Source organism: Capsicum annuum, unplaced genomic scaffold (assembly GCF_002878395.1).
Source record: "Capsicum annuum cultivar UCD-10X-F1 unplaced genomic scaffold, UCD10Xv1.1 ctg82492, whole genome shotgun sequence".
NCBI classification, from domain to species: domain Eukaryota; kingdom Viridiplantae; phylum Streptophyta; class Magnoliopsida; order Solanales; family Solanaceae; genus Capsicum; species Capsicum annuum.
Genome location: NW_025893291.1, coordinates 182 through 6,533, shown reverse-complemented (window position 1 = coordinate 6,533; position 6,352 = coordinate 182). Strand labels below are relative to the sequence as shown.

Genomic DNA, 6,352 nt, shown 5'->3' with positions numbered 1-6,352 from the left:
CTGACATAGGGAGGTAGTGACAATAAATAACAATGCCAGGATCAATGAGTTTGGTAATTGGAATAAGTACAATCTAAATCCCTTAATGAGGATACATTGGAGGGAGAGTTTGGTTCTAGAAGCCGTGGTAATTCCATCTCCAATAGCGTATATTTAAGTTGTTGCAGTTAAAAAGCTCAAAGTTTGACTTTGGGAATGGCCGGCAGGTTCTCCTATGGTGTGCATTGGTCGTCTCATCCCTTCTGTTGGCGATGCGCTCCAGGCCTTAACTGGAAGGGTCGTGCATTCGACGCTGTTACTTTGAAGAAATTAGATTGCTTAAAGCAAGCCTACGCTCTGTATACATTAGCATGGGATAACATTATAAGATTTCTGTCCTATTACGTTGGCCTTCAGGATCGGAGTAATGACTAATAGGGATAGTCGGGGGCATTCGTATTTCATAGTCAAAGGTGAAATTATTGGATTTATGAAATACGAACAACTACGAAAGTATTTTCCAAGGAATTTTACATTAATCAAGAACGAAAGTTGGGGGCTCAAAGGCAATCAAATACCATCCTAGTCTCAATTATAAACGATGCCGACCAAGGATCAGAGGATGTTGCTTTTAGGACTCCGTCGGCACCTTATAAGAAATCAAAGTTTTTGGGTTCCAAGGGGAGTATCGTCCCAAGCCTGAAACTTAAAGGAATTGACGGAAGGGCACCACCAGGAGTGGAACCTGAGGCTTAATTTGACTCAACACAGGGAAACATACCAGGTCCAGACATAGTAAGGATTGACAGACTGAGAGCTCTTTGTTGATTCCATGGGTGGTGGTGCATGGCCGTTCTTAGTTGGTGAAGTAATTTTTCTTAGTGGTGGTCCAGGACCCTTTCGCGCTTAGGCACTCCAACCGCGACCCTAGGTCAGGCAGGATTACCCGCTGAGTTTAAGCAAATCAATAAGCGGAGGAAAAGAAAATTACAAGATTCCCTTAGTAACGGCGATAAAATCGGGAACAAACCAGCCTTAGAATCGAGCGGCACCGTCATTCGAATTATAGTTTGGAGAAGCATCCTCAGCGGCGGACTGGGCCCAAGTCCCTTGGAAGGGGGCGCCAGAGAAGGTTAGAACCCCATTTTGCTCGAACCCTGTCGCACAATGAGGCACTGTGTATGAGTTAGGTTGATTGGGAATGCAGCCTAAATTGGGCAGTGAATTCTGTCCAAAGCTAAATACGAGCGACAGACCGATAGCGAAAAGTACCATGAGGGAAAGATGAAAAGGACTTTGAAAAGAGAGTAAAAGAGTGCTTGAAATTATCGGGAGGGAAGCGGATAGGGACTAGCGATGCACCTCAGTCGGATATGTAATGGCGACGAGCCGGTCCGTTGATCGACCCGGGGCATGGACCAGCGTGGATTGGGAGACATCCAAAGCCCGGGCTCTCGATATGCTCATGGAACGCTATCTCCTCGATTGTGGCAGGCAGCTCCGGTGTGCTTCAGCATCTGCGAGCTACGGATTCTGGCCTGTAGGCTCCCTCATTCAACTCATCTTGAAAAATAGACCAAGGAGTCTGATATGTGTGTGATTCAACGGGCGAGTACTCGCCCGTAAGGCGTAAGGAAACGAATTGGTGGTATCCCCCTAAGGGGTGCACCACCGAACGACCTTGATATTCTAAGAAGGGTTCGAGTGTGAGCATACCTGTTGGGACCCAAAAAATGGTGAACTATGCCTGAGCGGGGCGAAGCCAGAGGAAACTCTGATGGAGGCCCGCAGCGATAATGACATGCAAATCGTTTGTCTGACTTGGGTGTAGGTCTCGCGACTGCTTTGTCGATCCGTGCCACGGAATCAAGAGCTCCAAGTGGACCATTTTTTGTAAACAGAACTGGCGATGCGGGATGAACCAAAAGTCAGTTACTGCGCCAAACTGCACGTTAACCTAGACCCCACAAAGGGTGTTGGTCGATTAAGACAGCAGGACGGTGTTCATGGAAGTAAAAATCCACTAAGAAGTGTGTAACAACTCACCTTTCGAATAAACAAGACCCAAAAATGGATGGCACTTAAGCATTTGCCCTACACTCGACCGTCGAGGAAAGTTCCATGCCCCGATGAGTAGGAGGCCATCGGTGCAGATATAGGTTGTATTACCAAATATTCAAATGAGAACTTTGAAGGCCAAAGAGGGGAAAGGTTCCATGTGAATAGCACTTGCAGATGGGTTAGTCGATCCTTAGGGTCGGAAAAACCCTGACAGATAGAGCATTTTGCGTACTCTAAAAGAGAATCGGGTTAAAATTCCTGGACCGAGAAGTGGTGGTCAACAGTAACATTAGAAAGTCCAGAGACGTCGGTAGAAGCCTCGAGAAGAGTTATCTTTTCTGTTAAACAGCCTACCCACCCTGGAATCGGCTCAGCTAGAGGTAGGATCCAGCGGCTGGAAGAGCACCGTATATCGCGTGGTGTCCGGTGCACTTCTGGAAGCCCTAGAAAATCCAAATGACCGAATGTCGTCCACACCTGTTCGCTATCATAGCCTCATCAAGTATCCAAGGGGAACAACCTCTGGTCGATGGAACAATGTAGGCAAGAAAAGTCTGCAAAATGGCTCCGTAACTTCTGGAAAATGATTGACACTGAGGGCTGGGCATGGGGGTCCCAGTCCTGAACCCGTCGGCTGTCAGTGGACTACTCGAGATGCTCCTGCAGTAAGAGCGGGTCGCTGCATGCCAGTTTGGGTACGGATTAGGAACGGTTCCTTCAGGGGCCTTCCCCGCGCGTTGAACAGCCAGCTCAAAACTGGTATGGACAAGGGTAATCTGACTGTTTAATTAAAACAAAGCATTGGGATGGTCCCAATGGATGTTCAAGCATTGTCATTTCCGCCCAGTGCTCTGAATGTCAAAGTGAAGAAATTCAAGAAAGTGCGGGTAAACGGCAGGAGTAATATGAGTCTCTTAAGGTAGCCAAATGCCTCGTTATCTAATTAGTGACGCGCATGAATGGATTAACGATATTACCGCTATCCCTATCTACTATCTAGCGAAACCACAACCAAGGGAATGGGCTTGGCAGAATTAGCTAGGAAAGAAGACCCTCTTAATCTTGAGTCTACTCTGAAAGGCGAAAGCGAAATACCAATACTTTTAACATTATTTTACTTATTTCATGAATCAAAAGTGGAGCACTACCCCTCTTTTTGGACCCAAGGCTCGCTCTGCGGGCTGATCCGGGTGGAAGACATTGTTAGGTAAGGAGTTTGGCTGGGGCGGCATATCTGTTAAAAGATAACGCAGGTGTCCTAAGATGAGCTCAAAGAGAATGGAAATATCGTGTGGAACAGAAGCGTAAAAGCTCATTTGATTATGAGTTCCAGTACAAATACGAACCATGAAAGCGTGGCTTAACGATCCTGTAGACCTTCAAAATTCCAAGCTAAAGGTGTCAGAAAAGTGTTACCACAGGGATAACTGGCCTGTTGCAGCCAAGCGTTCATAGTGAAATTGTTTTTTCATTCTTCGATGTCGGCTCTTCCTATCATTGTGAAGCAGAATTCACCAAGTGTTGGACTATTTACCCACCAATAGGGAATGTGAGCTGGGTTTAGATCATCGTGATATAGGTTAGTTTTACCCTACTTATGACAGTGTCGCAATAATAATTCAACCTAGTATGATAGAAAACGTTGATTCACATAATTTGTCATCGCGCTTGGTTGAAAAGCCAGTGGCACAAAACTACCGTGTGCTGGATTATGACTGAACGCCTCTAAGTCAGAATCCGGGCTAGAAGAGATGCATGCGCCTGCTATCTTCTTGCCGACCCACAGTAGAGGCCTTGTCCCCCAAGGACACGTGTCGTTTGCTAAGCCACCACGGTGGAAGAGCCACGGTAGCCACCTTGAAGTATAATTTCCATCGACCGGTGGGTAGAATACTCTGCAGACGACTTAAATATGCGACAGGGTATTATAAGTTGAAGAGTGGCCTTGCTGCCACGATCCACTTAGATTCATCCCTTTGTCGCTCTGGTTCATCCCTTCCCATCCAATCTAATCATTTTTTCGTCCATCTCCGAAGGAGGTTTGTCCATCTGTCCTTGAAAAATCCCACTAAGTTTTGTGAGTTCACCTTACCCAAGTTAGCCACTTGTTTTTCAAGTGTCGCGTGCGTTCCATTCTAAATTGTTAAGTATATGATATCAGGTGGCCTTTCACGCAAAACAACGGTATTGCAACTAGAGGTTTTCCGCAATGCAGAGTGTAACTTAACGGTGCTATGGTGCCTCGGTGCCACGGTTCAACGGTGCCTTTGTTCCATGGTGCGTTGGTACCATGGCGCCTTTGTCCCTTAGTTTCATGGTGCGTTGGTTCCTTGTGCCCATGGTGATTTGGGGAAGAATATGCCGATACACAGATATCCAACTTGACCAAGACACCACCATGGTAGGCCATTATATGACCGTAGGCATTTGTCATTGGACGTGTCTCTAGCATTGCACTCGATGGTTATAAAAACCTCTAATTACGACAGGCCTCCATGCACCGACGTTGTTTTTGGTTTATCGCTGAGCACTAGATGTTCTAGGCCGCACGCGCGCTACACTGATGTATTCAATGAGTTTATAGCCTTGGCCTACACGCCTGGGTAATCTTTGAAATTTTATCGTGATGGGGATAGATCATTGTAATTGTTGGTCTTCAACGAGGAATTCCTAGTAAGCGCGAGTCATCATCTAGCGTTGACTACACCCCTGCCCTTTGTACACACCACCCGTCGCTACTACCGATTGAATGATTTGGTGAAATCTTCGAATCGCGGTGACGTGGGCGGTTCGCTGCCAGCGACGTCACGAGAAATCCATTGAACCTTATTATTTAGAGCAAGGAGAATTCGTTACAAGGTTTCCATAGGTGAACCTGCGGAAGGATCATTGTCGAAACCTGAACAGCAAAATAACCCGTGAATATTTTTAACAACTGGGGTGTCCGCACGGGCGGGGTGCTACAGCACTCCTCATGAGCGCCTCCCCCATGTCCCCAGTGCAGAAAGCGCCAAGGAATACATAAATCAATATCTTTCCCCTCGCGCTCCATCCGCGACGTGTGTTGGGGGACCTATGCTTATTTTGTAAACAAAAACGACTCTCGACAATAGATATCTCGGCTCTCACATTGATGAAGAACGTAGAAATATGCAATACTTGGTGTGAATTATTGAATCCCGAGAACCATAGAGTATTTGAATGCAAGTTGCACCCTAAGCCATTAGGTCGAGGGCACATCTGCCTAGGCATCATGCATCGCATCGCATCGCCCCCCTCGCATCCCGCCACAATCACAGGGCTCGCTGTTGTCATGGGGCAGATACTGGCCTCCTGCGTACCTCGAGCTCATAGCTGGCCTAAATGTGAGTCCATGTCAATGTACATCGTGGAAAGTTGTGGTTTTATCTCAACTCTTATTGTTTTTTCGACTATAGCGCATCGCGCGTCCAGACTCCAGGACCCTTTTGTGCTTAGGCACTCCAACCGTGACCCCAGGTCTGGCGAGATTGCCCGCTGAGTTTAAGCATATCGATAAGCGGAGAAAAAGAAACTTACAAGGATTTCATTAGTAACGGGGAGTGAACCAGGAATAGGCTAGCCTTAAAATCGTGCGGATATTTCATCCGATTTATAGTTTGGAGAAGTGTCCTCAGCGAAGGACAGGGCCCAAGTCCCCTGGAAGGGGGCGCCAGATAGGGTGAGAGTCCCACTGTGTCCAAACCCTGTTGTACCACGAAGCACTATCTACAAGTTGGGTTGTTAAGGAATGTATCCCAAATCGGGTGGTGAATTCCGTCCAAGGATAAATACGAGCGACAGATCGATAGCGAAAAAGTACCGCGAGGGAAAGATGAAAAGGACTTTAAAAAAAGAGTCAAAGAGTGCTTGAAATTATCGGGAGGGAAGCGGATAGGGGCTTGCAATGCACCCCAATCGGATGTAGAATTGCGACGAGCCAATCCGCCGATCGACTCGGGGCGTGGACTAGCGAGGATTGGGGGGTGTCCAAACTTGGGCTCTCGATAAGCTCGTGGAACGCCGTCTCCTTGATTATGGAAGGCGGCGTGTGCCTCCGGCGTGCTTCAGCATCTGTACACTACGAACGATGGCCTGTGGACTTCCCATTCGACCCGTCTTGAAAAATGGACCAAGGAGTCTGACATGTGTGCGAGTCAACGGGTGAGTAAACTCGTAAAGCGTAAGGAAGTTGATTGGTGGTATCCCCCCGAGGGGTGCACCACCGACCGACCTTGATCTTCTGAGAAGGGTTCGAGTGTGAGCATACCTGTTGGGACCCGAAAGATGGTGA

General features: G+C 47.4%; 2 pseudogenes; both read left to right on the top strand.

The window, feature by feature from the left end:
- Positions 1-901: 901 nt before the first annotated feature.
- Positions 902-4,033, top strand: LOC124895483 (annotated as a pseudogene).
- Positions 4,034-5,138: 1,105 nt separating this feature from the next.
- LOC124895482 lies at positions 5,139-5,294 on the top strand (annotated as a pseudogene).
- Positions 5,295-6,352: the final 1,058 nt, after the last annotated feature.